The sequence below is a fragment of the Mus musculus genome, chromosome 4 (assembly GCF_000001635.26).
Source record: "Mus musculus strain C57BL/6J chromosome 4, GRCm38.p6 C57BL/6J".
NCBI classification, from domain to species: Eukaryota; Metazoa; Chordata; class Mammalia; order Rodentia; family Muridae; genus Mus; species Mus musculus.
In genome coordinates, this window is record NC_000070.6 from 109,265,530 (window position 1) to 109,279,585 (window position 14,056).

General features: G+C 41.9%; 1 long non-coding RNA gene across 1 annotated transcript in view; it reads right to left on the bottom strand.

Moving 5' to 3' along the window:
• Gm40225 overlaps positions 1–14,056 on the bottom strand; it is a 56,234-nt gene that overhangs the window by 41,440 nt on the left and 738 nt on the right. The gene's annotated exons all lie outside the window — the stretch shown is intronic.

Here is a 14,056-nt window from a genome sequence, read left to right on the forward strand (position 1 = left end):
GGTCATGGGATCAATGCAGCAATTTTGAAACTATTTTGTGTTTTGCGCACTGAGTAGATGGAGAAAGACAGTGATGTTGGGAGCCAGAGTTGTCACTGTGGGAAAGGAGAGAAGCAAATAAAGGGGGAACCCTAGGGCCTTAGAAGTTGAAGTACCAGTAATGAGTCCATGATTAAACACAGTTAGCAAATTAAATTATACTTCAGCCCCCTGAGCTTTGTTTATTAAAAGGGCCTAGCCAATCATACCCCAATAGCGGTGAGCATATCTGGTACCCAGATCTTGGTTTCTAAATATCCATTTCCTATCATACAGGCAGTTCTTGGGAGAAATGGCTGAGACCAATTTCCAGAAATAGGCAGCGAAAGTACAAGTACAAGATGAACCTGGAAGAACTTATATAAGAAAGTAAGGAGAGGGGGAGGGAGCGAGGGAGGGAAGGAGAGAGAGAGAGAGGGGAGAGAGAGAGAGAGAGAGAGAGAGAGAGAAAAGATACAGGTTGAAGAATTTCTCACTACTTAACACTGGGACAAGTTAAATAATAAAAGAAATATAGTGAGAGTGATAGATTATAACCTAGCAAATAAAAAGAAGGATCCACCTATTTATATGATGACAATGTATAAACATATATTGATAGAGATACATGGGGTAGAGCCGCATCTGTAATCCCAGCACTCTGAAGATGAAGGCAGAGGGCCAAGAATTGAAGGTCGTCCTTGGCTATGTAGTACATTTGAAGCCAGCATGGGCCACATGAAACCTGAGGGTGGGGGAGAGTATCTTACTTATAGTAAAATGCCACCGAACAATGGAAAAAGAAATGACAAAGTTTCATTTTGTCAAATGACAAACAGAATTAAGATTTCTATTACCTAGATGTGGGCATGCAATCAGAGCACTTCAAAAACAGCCACACTCAGGTAGTTTAATTGACTGCTCCCCCATCAAAACAAAATATCAATCGAATCACACAAAATTGTGGTTCAATTGTCAGTAGGGTGTTCTGACACTGGGCAAGTATTGGGGTATGGTGGTGCTGCCTGTAATCAGCACTTGGGAGACAGAGGCAGGAGAGTTGAAAGCTCAAGGTAACACTGCCTCAAAGACACAAAAGTTGATAAAATGTGAAGAAGTGAATATCATGAATAATAATGAAAGACCAAGACCTATTCTAACTTAAAGAAGACTAAGAGGTAACATTGTTTAAACGCAATGCACATGTGGGTTGAGCACTAAATCAGACTCTAGGTGAGGATTGGACCAATTAGTAAACTTTGAGTAAGCATTCTAGTTTGCTTTTCTGTTGCTGTAACAAAATACCATCCACAAGCAACTTGGGGGAGGAAAGGTTTTACTTCAGCTCCAGGTCAAAGTCCATTACTGAGGGAAAGCAGACGGAGTGCAGGGCACAGCCTGAAGCAGAGACCATGAAAAAAATGTGCTTTTGCCGGGCTTTTCTTTTGTTTGCTTAGCTAACTTTCAATAAAGCAAAATGTTAAAGGTTTTCTTATTCCAAGAGAGAATACCTGGGCACAATCAGATCAAAACAAAATCCAACAGTGTCTATCTAACATCTGGGACTCAACTCAAGATCTTCTGGGCTTCAAAGGCAGCCCCACTTCTTCAGGTGACACCAGCAGCACACATGGCTCATCTAGTAGGCTAAGACTTGCTACACACCATGCCTGCTGCTATCCTTGGGGGTCATCCCACCCACTTCAACAACTGCCTTCCCTGGTCTCTTCGGGGACTCTGACACTTCATCACAGAGTCAAGCTCCATCTTCTCGCCACGACCCCTCCAACCCAGGAGTTTCTACTGCAACTGAGGATGCACCTGTACCAATGGCCCCTCCTGGCCTCTTTTGTTGAGCTTTGGATCCTGTCACACAGGGCTAAGCCTCAGCTGCTCTCCATCACCGCCTCAAGCTTTCAAAGTGAGTTCCATGTGGGAAACTCACACGCATTATCTGCCAAGTTCTACCGCCAGCTTAGTTCCTGCCCAGACTAGAGCTTCTGTGTTACCCTGAGGAACTACTTTCCAGCTTTTACCTCAGTGATGCTTATCTCTTGCTAGTCACAAAATTTCCCAGCTAACTAGCAACTCTTGTCCCATTAAGGCAAAGGTTTCATTTCCACTTTTTTTTTTTTCTGAGACACAGACTGTCTATGTAGCCCTAGCTGGTCTAGAATTCACAGAGACCCATTTGCCTGTGCCTTCAGAGGGCTGAGATTGTAGGCTTGCACCACAATACCTAGCTGTTTCCACAGATTGTTAATTGAAATATATTGCATGAACATCTCTGATGAAGTCTTGGAGGGATACTCAAATGTCTCTCTGAAATTTCACAAAGCAGGTAGGTCCCCATCATCTCCTTTTCTCTCAACATTCTTTTTTTTTTTTTAAGATTTATTTATTTATTATATGTAAGTACACTGTAGCTGTCTTCAGACACACCAGAAGAGGGCATCAGATCTCATTACAGATAGTTGTAAGCCACCATGTGGTTGCTGGGATTTGAACTCAGGACCCCTGGAAGAGCAGTTAGTGCTCCTAACCGCTGAGCCATCTCTCCAGCCCTGTTTTTATCTTTCAAGCTTCCATAGAACATTCAACTAAGCTCTGAGCACTTACGGATTTTTCTAGCCCTAAACTCCAAAAATCCTTCCACAATCTCCCTCTAAAGCATCACAATTGGATCTATCACAACTACATCCCAGTCTCTAGAACCAAGTTTTGTCTTTATTTGGTTTCTGTTATTGTTATTGTGACAAACCAAAAAGCAACTTGGAGAGGAAAGAGTTTGCTTCAGGTAATGGTCATGGTCTAGTACTGAAGAAAATCAGGGCCAGAATGCAAGGCAGGAACCTGAAGCAGAAACAAGCAGAGACCACCAAGGAAAGGTGCTTACTGGCTTGGTTTTCCTTGTCTTGCTCAACTCTACCTTTGTTAAGCATCCCACGCCCACCTGCTCAGAGATAGGATTGAGCACAGTGGGCTGCCTCCCCTCCCCAGTCAGTCAGCAATAAACAAAATACCCCACAGACTTACCACCCACAGGCCAATCTGATGGAGGCAACTCCTCAACTGAGATTCCCTCTTCTCAGGTATGCTTAGGTTTGTGTCGAGTTGACAACAACTTGCCAGCACAAAGCCCCGTGTTTGAACTCCAAATTGTATTAAATAGGCATGATGTGTAGTAGGCATCCCAACATACTGGAGGTGGAGGCAGGAGGATCAGTAGTTCAAAGCCAGCCTCAGCTACATGGCAAGTTCAAGGCCAGTCTGTGCTACAGTAGACCCTGCCCAGAAAAACAAAACCAAAAACAATAAAAAAGAAAATACACACTGAGGGCTGGAGTACAACTCAGTAGTAGACAATTGCTTGTCTTTATATAGACACCACTAGTTTTTTCGAAGGCATATTTTATGTTTATGAAACCAGAAGACATTTGGGCCACCACCACTTGAGGGCAGTAAGAAATGATGCTGCACCTTTCTGGTGGATCTATTGTTTCCTCTTCTGGAAAAGAACAATCAAGACAATCTGAGGGCTAGGGATGTGCTTCCATTCGTAGGGTGCTTGCTTGGGTGTATGTTAATTCTCCGTGTCATTTATTTAAGGAACTGAAAGACTGCTCTGTAAAATGTACCATTTCACATCTTTACCAGCAACAGGTGTGGGTTCTAGTCTCTTTTTGAAACTGTTTTATTCAGGGGTGTGTGTGTGTGTGTGTGTGTGTGTGTGTCTGTGTCTGTGTCTGTGTCTGTGTCTGTGTCTGTGTCTGTGTCTGTGTCTGTGTCTGTAGAGGTCAGAAGACATCTTCTAGGAGTTGATACTCTTCTTCCACAGTGAGTGGCTTCAGGGGATTTAAGTCAGCTCTTCATAGCAAGCATTCCCCAGTGAGTCATCTCACTGACCTGAGAGTTCTAGTTTTTTCATGACTCTGCTAAATTTGGATTAATAAAAAAATGTTGACCATTATTTTTATAGGAAGATACTGAGTTTTTGTCCATTTAAAAAATATATATATAGCTAGTTTAATGGGTATGAAGCAGTATATCATTGAAGTTTTGATTTGTACTTCCCTAATGACTAATAATGTTGATTTAATGTCTGGTTTTATTTATATTTTTGCCATTTGGATATCTATTTAAATCTTCAAATCATTTTCCTGTAGTCTAGTTCTGTTTTTTTTTTTTTTTAAGAGGAAGGCTCTCCCTAGGCTCCTCAATCTGACTTCTAGGGCTCTATAGGTGTGTGCACTCATCATTCCTGTTTCATTTAAGAGCTCCTTCCAAATGAAATCTTGTTTACTCAGACAGGTCTGAAGCTCCTGGGCTCAGATGATCTGGGCTTCCCAAATGCTGAGACTACCAGTGTATGACACCATGGCAGCTACTACTAATTTTTTTCTTGACACAGGATCTTATGTATCCAGTGCTGGCCTCCAACTGAGGATGACCTTAAAGTTCTGATTCCCCTGCCTCCACCTCCTGAGTGCTGGAATTAGCACACAGTTTATGTAGTGCTGGGGATGGAATCCAGCCAGGGCTTTGTGTATGATAGGCAAGCACTCTACCAACTGAGCTACACTCTGGCCCAATTAATTAAAAGATATTACATTTTAACATTTGTGTGTGAGAGGGTACAGGGGATAGACTATGGAAATGGGTTCTCTCCTTCCAACAACGCAGAGTCCAGGGATTTACGTCAGATTGTCAGACTTCACAATAGGCTCCTAACCAAATGAGCCGTTTACTGGCCATGGACATTTGTATGTTAATTTTTCATCCTGCTACTTTGCTAAAGTGTCTATTAAATCTAATTGCAAAAATGACACCTTAGTGTCTTTTTGGTATAAGACCATGTAGTCTATAAATAGGATATTTTGATTCCTGCCTCCCTTGCTTGTGTCCCATTTCTTCCTTTTGTGGCACTGCTTTAACTAACATGAGGCGCTCTGTGGAATAAGAGTCAAGATTGTAAGCACCTCTGTCTCGTTCTTGGTTTTAGATGGCGTGCTTTCAGTCCCTCCTGCCCCTATTTTGTATCAGCTTGACTAGATATGTCTGCTATACTTATATTATGCTGAACTTCTATTCTGATTTTCTTCAGGGATTTTTATTGAACATTGTCAAAGGTCACTTTTGCATCTATTGTGAATGTGACTGTTACTATTAATGTCATTACTATTTATATACTATATTACATTTATTCCCTCATTTATTTTGTTGGTTTATTTGAGGCAGAGCCTTGTGTAGCTCATGCTTGCCTCTTATTAACTGTGTAGCCAGCACATGCCAGCAAGATTTTGCTGAAAGGACACTGATATAGCTGTCTCGTGCGTGTGAGGCTATGCCAGTGGCCGGCAAACACAGAAGTGGATGCTCACAGTCATCTATGGGATGGAACACAGGGGCCCTAATGGAGGAGCTAGAAAAAGTACCCAAGGAGCTGAAGGGGTCTGAAACCCTATAGGTGGAACAACAATATGAATTAACCAGTACCCCCACCCCCCGAGCTTGTGTCTCTAGCTGCATATGTAGCAGAAGATGGCCTAGTCGACCATCACTGGGAAGAGAGGCCCCTTTGGTCTTGCAAACTTTATATGCCCCAGTACAGGGGAATGTCAGGGCCAAGAAGTGGGATTGGGTGGATAGGAGAGCGGGGGTGGGGAGGGTATAGGGGACTTTTGGGATAGCATTTGAAATGTAAATGAAGAAAATATCTAATAAAAAATTGAAATAAGCAAAACAAAACTGAGTCGCCAGAGATGACCCTGAACTCCTGGCTCTCTTGCTTCCACCCACCACTGCCAGAATCACAGATGTGTATGACACCTGCCAGACTTTATTTTGATTTTTCTTTTTTTTTTTTTTTTTTTGAGACAGGGTCTCATGTGGTTTTACCTGGCCTAAAACTCACTATATCACTGAGGATGACCTTGAACTCCTCAGCTCTCTGTCTCTTTCTCCCAGGTGTTGAGATGAGATGTGTGCCACTATGTCCAGTTGAACTGGCTTATTCTAATTGTGTGTGTGTTCACACATGTGTGGATATATGTATGTGTGTGCATGTGGACTAGAGGTGATTTTAGGTGTCTTCCTCAGTTGTACTCTACTTATTTTTTAAGCTAGAATGATGGTGCGTGGTGTCCTCGCCTAGAGAGTGCAAGCCCCAGGCTCAGGAGAGACCTTGCCTCAATGGACGAGGTGGACCACGATAGAGGAGGACACCCTTCTAACTTATGTGCACAGCACATACAAGTGTGCATCCACTCACAGAGACAGACAGATAAATCAGCCTTTTAAAAGGCACTAGATTTGAAAATGCCAGCAACACAAGGCAGTAGGTATCCTTCATGTTTCCAGTGGTAATTTTGCTTATCCGATACTCGCTAGAGACCCAATTTCTTTAGCCTTGTCTCAGCTCATTCCTGATCTGTCTGTGTTATGCTCTAGTTCCTCTTTTATCCTCTGCTAGTTCCTCTTCTCTCCCAAATATGCTATGTTTCATTCTATTAAAAATCTCAGCAGCTGGGCTGTGGTGGCACACATACCTTTAACCCTAGCACTCGGGAGGCAGAGGCAGGTGGATCCCCATGAGTTCAAAGCCAAGTCTAAATAGTGCGTTCCAGGACAGCCAGGACTATACAGAAAAACCCTGTCTTGGAAAAAAAAATCTCAACATAGCCAGAACACATTAGCTCTTCTGTACTTTGTAGACATGTCCTTTACCTCCAAAGACCTGGCCCGACTGGTAAGTCATGGATTAAGAGGTTGATGAAGAGTCCTTGCTTGTGGGGCATTGGGCTATGCACTTTTTAATACCCACACTTGTTTTTTTTTTTTAATTAATTTTTGTGTGTGTGTGTGTGAATGGGTCTTTTTGCCTGCAGGAATATCTGTTCATCATGTGCACACAGTGTCTTTGGAGGTCAGAAGAGGGTGTTAGATCCTCCTGAGACTGGAGCTAAACATGATTCTGTGGATCATCAGGATCTAACCTGGGTCTTGTAGAAGAGCAGTCAGTATTCTTAACTAGCCCCAGTGTTTTTTTTTAAAGATTTATTTTATGTGTATGAATGTTTTGTCTGCACGTTTAAGTATACCACATGCAACTGTGGAGGGTGCATGAAGAGGGTGTTAGATTCTTTGGAAACAAAGTTACAGGTGATTAGGAGCCACCTGGTGTGGGTGCTAGGAACCAAACCCGGTCGTCTGGAAGAGCAGCAAATGTTCTTAACAGCTGAGCCAACTCTCAAGTCCCTTCCCTCTACCCTGTAGGTTTTGAATGGGGAAAGTATAAGATCACAATTATGTTTTTAGAATATCACAGTGTGGACAACATGAGCACAGAAGTGGGGGTGGGACCGTTAGTTTAGGAGCTTCAGTAGTGGTTCAAGAGAAGAAGGTAGTCAGGGAGAGAGGGAGGAGTTACCTGAAATGGATGGATGGAGAAAATAAAGTTAAAACTTTGGATACATATTGGAGAGTTAGCCAACAGAGCTTGCTGACAGACTGGGTTTAGGCTGTGAGAGAAAGCATAGAATTCTAGGGAAAAATGAATCTGGATCCTGGACAAAGCACCCTCTATCTGTGTTATAGTGTGAGGTACTCAATATACAGTCTTAGTCTTAAGCTAAGACACACTGTGATTATGGCTCTAAAAAAGCTTAGCCTGAAAGAGTCATCTATTTTCATTATGTGTATTTAAGAAGGATGCCTTCATTTTTCCCCCAGCTACATGAACCAGCATTATCATCATTTGCAAAGCACCTGACACTGGGCTCACAGAAATCCAATCACTGAGTTTTCCCTTCCAACCCTGAGAAGGATACTCTTATTTGTGATTTAATTATAGATTTACAGTAAGGGACTGAGCTGACTGAATCAGAATGCTTCAAACTCTCAAACCTTTATTTTCCTTCCTTCCTTCCTTCCACCCTCTCTTCTCTTCTATTCTTCTCTCCTCTCTCTTCCCCTCCCCTCCTTCCCCCTCCCCTCCCTCCCCCCGCCCCCCCTGTCAGATAGGGTCATATGTATCCTAGGTTGACTTTGAACTCTATGTCAGTGAGGATGAGCACTTGAACTTCTGGTCCTCCTAACTCCACCTCCCAATTGTTGTGATTATAGGTATATACCACTATTCCCAGTTTCATGTAGTTCTTGTAATCCAACCCAGAGCTTCATGCATGCTAAGCGAGCACTCTGCCAACTGAGCGCCAGCCCTCTTCAAACTTTTGGCCTCAACACTTTATACTTGTGTTGATTCTCCTGTGTCCTACTTTTAGAGCACAAAGCTGGAAAACTAGACAGCTTTGTTCTGTTTGTAGCCTGTCCTCTGACTTGCCTTGTGATTGAAGCCAACTTCTTCATTTGATGGTGTCTCAGCATTCACACATGTTGAACAGGGCTAGTAATTACTTATGGAGAAAAAGCTTTGAAATCTGTAGATGAAAGGATCTGCAGCCATGAGTACAAATATTTTCTTTCTCAGGGTATTCTTTTTGATTTCTTGTGGTTTCTAGGACCTTACATAAGAGGGGGAAATGAAAGGCAGGAAATAGGGCAAGCATAAAACTGCAGTTGCTTTCTCACTAAGAGCCAATGTCACTTTGGGAGCAACTGAATAATTTCCCTTACTCTAGAGTATTCAATAAGCATTACAAATGGATGAAAAATTTATGAAAAAAAGTTATTAAGTAGGCCTTGGAAAGCCACTGAAACCCTTAAAAATGATTTTTGTTTTCTAGTTCATGTTACTCAAACCTTGGATATCCCCCAATAGGCAAGAAAAGACATGAATACTAACAAATGCAGGGTCTGCTGCATGCTAGGCACCAGGCTTGTACATGTAACCTTAGTCATCATAATAGCATGATCAAGTAGGTATATGACTTTTGGTTTGCAGAGGAGGCAGCCTATGGCTTGTTATCACTCACAGACTTGTCTAAAGTTATGAAAATAAGAAGTTATAGAGCCAAGAATGGATCTGGTTTCCAAGGCCTTACATTCAGATGTTCCCAGGACATCCCATTTGTGATGTATTGGTGACAACAATTTTGAATTGTCTTATGGCATCCTGGATGTCTGTGGCACTTAACAGTCTTTTACTGTTTGTCCTTTTCATGGCTTAGACCCTGGTACAGGGACAGTTATTTGAGTAGCACAATTGTTATTATTGTATAATCTCACACACTCTTTTTGCCCTGGGTAAATCTGAACAATGATGATCTATACTTAGGAAGCCAGCAGTTTGGAAGCACGAGCTCTACATTACCATTACAATCGCAGTACAACATTGTTTTAAAGCACAGCACCATTTATGTGGAAGGCTGTTCACAGAGAAGCGTGCACATAAACTGGCTCTTTGTATACTCTGAGCTCTTCACAGCCTCCCCTCATAGTTTCAATCATTCTGCATTTCTCAGCTTTATAGATGCTGACATCACACAAACAGTTGTAATGTTCATAAAAAGCTGATATGACAACTGCTTTCAAAGCCTGGGGAACAAAGAAACAGAAGTAGTAAAGATTTCCTTTAAGGACAGGTTCAGGAATGGGAAAGTTAGAATAGACTGACAAGGAAGTTGTCTACCATTTAAGATTTCCTCTTCAGGCTCATCCCAAATTTAGGCTAATCACAAACCCATACCTCACTTCCAGCTTTCTATGCTCAGAATTTCAGTTCATGGAGCCTTCTTGGGGGCTATTTCTCCAGGATGTGAATACACTCTATTGTAAAAATTGGGTCTGAATCAGAAGACCTTTGAAAAACGTATTCTTCTGTAAAGTAAGGTAAAACCAATCCTTACCAGGTTGTTGTAAAAACAGGTTTTGGCCCTTAGTACTCAGATTAGAGTCATCAGATACAACTTCGTATCTTAGGGAACACCTACCTTTTAATGACAGTGTTTGAAACAGTCCCTCCCCCTTCTTGTAACTATTATAGCTACAAACTCACTTAGTAATTAGATGGTTGACTGAAGAGCAGGGAGGTAAGTGGTGGCCTTCCACAATGGCATTGCATAAATATGAGCTACTGAACATACACAGAGTCCAGGCCGGTCTCTTTCAAAGGCCATTTATGTATGCTGTCTAAGTTTTATACCACCTGTATCAAATAGTTATTATTATATCAGAAGTATATGCCAGGAATTTGAAACTTAGAGGCTGAGAGACATTAAGCTGCCCTAAAAAAAATCAAGTAAATCTCTTTTGTCTGACCTATACAGTTCATTCCTGTTACAATGGGATTATAATATATCTTCCATTAGCTATATTTTTGTCTTCCTAAAATAGATTTGGGATGCAACCCAGTCCTTTGGTGAGATATGGGACACACATTTTCAAATTGTCTTCGGTATGCCATTAAAAAAAAAACAAAACAAACCCAGTCTCAGAAGTTGTAGGTCTTGGGAGTTTGGCCCCTCAGTGCTATCCCTACAGGTCTGCTCTCATCTCCGGCTACATGCGATGAATGGAACCCAGAACTCACGAGTGGAGAAGCCACTATAACTTATTGGTGCTCCTGAGGCACTGGGAACAAGTCCTACACAGTGAATTTAAGGCTCTTCTCCTCTCCTAGGTGCTCCTTCCTTTCTCTTCTATCTCTCTCCGCCATCCTCCCCTCCTTCCTTTCCTCCCCTTTTCTCTTTTGGATTGAATCCGGGACCTTGTGCACACTAGGCAAGTATACTAGCTTAGCTATATCCTCAGGCCTCCCCCCACCCCTCTTAAATGAAGACCCAAACTGCTTATGTGCCAGTATGCTTGTGCTTTAGGGGACAGATGTCAATGTAGGGTGTTTTTGTTTTGTTTTGATTTTGGTTTTTTGAGACAGGGTTTCTCTGTGTAGCCCTAGCTGTCCTGGAACTCACTCTGTAGACAAGGCTGGCCTCAAACTCAGAAATCCACCTGCTTCTGCCTCCCAAGTGCTGGGATTAAAGGTGTGTGCCACCACTGCCCGGCTAGGTGCACCTTATTTCTAAGGAAGGTTTCTCACTGAGTTAGAGTGCACAAATTTCTCTGGGCTGCATGGACATCAATCAAACCCTAGGATCTTTCTGTATTTGCTTCTCCAGTGATAGGTATATGCCTCTTGGCTCCCTCCCAACACCCCAAATGGGTGATGAGGATCAAATTCAGGTTCTCTTGCTTGCACTTAACCAACTGAGCCATCTCCCTAATTCCTCAATGTTCCTATCTGTGAAGTGGGGAAAAACTGAAGATACATATAGCTGAGATTTTATGTTTGGTTTAGTTCAATAAAGCTTTATAAGGGACCTCTTAGATATTAGGAATTAGTTGTGTTAGATTTTGCAAGCAACGACATAAACTTTTAAAAGAGTCCTTTATAAATACAAAGTTTCATTTTTTTTTAACTTAAAGCAAACCCATACTAATAGTTCCTTTTATTTCCTTAACATGCTATGGTATGTTTGTGAGGGTCAGAGGAGTCCTTTCCTTCCAGCTATTTTCAAAGATTTATTTATTTATTTTATGTATGTGAGTACACTGAAGCTGTACATATGGTTGTGACCCTTCATGTGCTTGTTGGGAACTTATTTATTTATTTATTTATTTATTTATTTATTTTTAAGGACCTCTGTTTGCTCTGGTCAACCCCGCTCACTCTGGTCAGCCCCATTCACTTGGCTCAACTCTGTTTGCTCAGTCCCTGCTCGCTCCAGCTCAAAGACCGGTGGTTGTGAGCCATCACGTGGTTGCTGGGATTTGAACTCAGGACCTTTGGAAGTGCAGTCAGTGCTCTCACTTGCTGAGCCATCTCACCAGCCCATCTTCAAACACAAACTTGTCTGACTTTCAGATTTCTGAACTTCTACACTTCTCTCTACAACTTCAAACACTTCATACGTCATTCACAGCCCCCCTAAATTCCTATAATTAGTAAGTGACTTTTCAGTTACACCAATGGTTCTGATCTCTAAGTTTTGTTCATTTCAATATATCAACTGCTTTTGCTATTAGACATGTAACCTTGGGCAAATTATTTGACCTCTGTGGTGCTGAGTACCTCATTTGGGAAGTGAGTGTGATAATTGCTTCCTTTTAGGGTGTTTTTGTGAAGTTCAAACTTATAATGTGAAGTAATAGATGCCAATAGAAATATCAGTTGGGTTATAGTTGATGTTTCAAACTGGAATAGTTTCTCCTCTTCTCCCTTGAGCCAAAAGGAATAATGGCAAAAAGAAGTCAAAGGAGATACTCCTGACTAAGTGTTTACTCATCAGACCTGTATAACTTGCTCTTTGAGGCTGGATCAAATCAGAGGAGTCTAGGTAGACTTGGGAAGGGAGTTCTTGAGACCTCTCTGGTTTTTGCCTCTGATGGAAAAAGTCTAAAAATGGAAGTGGAGCCAACTAGATCTTGGGTTTTTCCAGCTGTCTCAGTGTATTGAGGAATCCTATTATAATGATAAAGGCTGTGGCCCTGATAGACGTGTGGGTTTTGTCCTGGAAACCACCATTAGGGAAAAAGGAAGCAAACACATATTGAGGTTGGGTACTTCTGTGTCTGAGGGACCTGCAGTAGAGAGTTAGTCTTCTTTAAGGCCAGTCAGATGTAGGCAGGTCATCAACTAACTCTTAAAACGAGGCAGAGGATATGGCCTTTGAAGCAGCTTACTAGATTAGTGCAATGGCTGCCAAGACTGCTAGCCTGAGTTCCATCCCCGAAACCTCCATGGTGGAAGGAGAGAATCTACCCCCTCCCCAAGTACTACACACACACACACACACACACACACACACACAATAAAAAAGGCAGAATAAAAAAGTCATATCAAAGTAACTAAAAGCTGGTATGCAGACTTCCTAGACCTTCTGAAGTAGGCTACATACAAACTGAGTGTAGTTTTACATCAACCTGACACAAGTTAGATTTATTAGACACGAGGAAACCTCAGTTGAGATAAAGCCTCCATAAGACCTCACTGTAGGGCATTTTCTTAACTAGTAGTTGGTAGGAGAAGGCCCAAGCCTGGGTTCTATAAGAAAGCAAACTGAGTAAGTCAGTAAGCAGCACCCCACCATGGCCTCTGCTTCAGACCCTGCCTCCAGGCTCCTGCCCTGTTTGAATTCCTTTCCTCACTGCTTTTGATGATGACCAGACTGTGAGGGAAATAAATTCTTTACTCTTCGGGTTGTCTTTGGTCATGGTGTTTCATCACGGCAGTAGTCACCCTAAATAAGAACCTTTGCAGATGACAATTTCAGGTAAGCGGTTCCTTATTCTAACTAAGTGTGGCAAAATGAAAAAGAGTAAGGTGTATAATGTTGAATACAGGCAGGACAAAGGCCTTCATTTAAGCATATACTATAATGTTATGGTGTTAAAATACATATATATTAAAAAATCTCTGCCACTGGTGAGCTGAGGGGGGTGGTTAGACTTATGTAAACAGGTCATTAGGAGGTTGTTGCCCTCTTCTAGTAAAGTCAACAAAAGAGTATGAACACTAGTTTGGAGAGACAATACTCTGTCAAGAGGTGGCATTTATGACAAAAAGGAATTTGAGAGGAACCGGGCACTGGTGGCACATTCCTTTAATCTCAGCACTTGGGAGGCTGAGGCAGGCAGATTTCTGAGTTCAAGGCCAGCCTGGTCTACAGAGTGAGTTCCAGGACAGCCAGAGCTATACAGAGAAACCCTGTCTCAAAAAACCAAAACCAAAACCAACCAACCAACCAGACAAAAAAAAAAAAAAGAATTTGAGATGGGACTTTATGCACTCACTGTACCTCTGAACTCCACTGTGGCCCTACACCTGCTTTTTTTTTTTTTTTTTTTTTTTTTTTTTAAATTAAACAGTCTAGGCAGGACAGGGAGCAGGCAAGGCAAGCAGTTCCTTCTTGCTCCCAAGATTTTTACTTTAGAAGGATTTACATGCCTTCTTAATGTGATAGCAGGTAGAAAGATTTGTAATCCAGCTTTCTAGTTAGTTTTTAAACTTCGGGTAAGAGAGTTGTTTTGTTTTGTTTTGTTTTTTCTTTTCGGGGAGGCCCTTTTCTTTTTATTTCAGTCA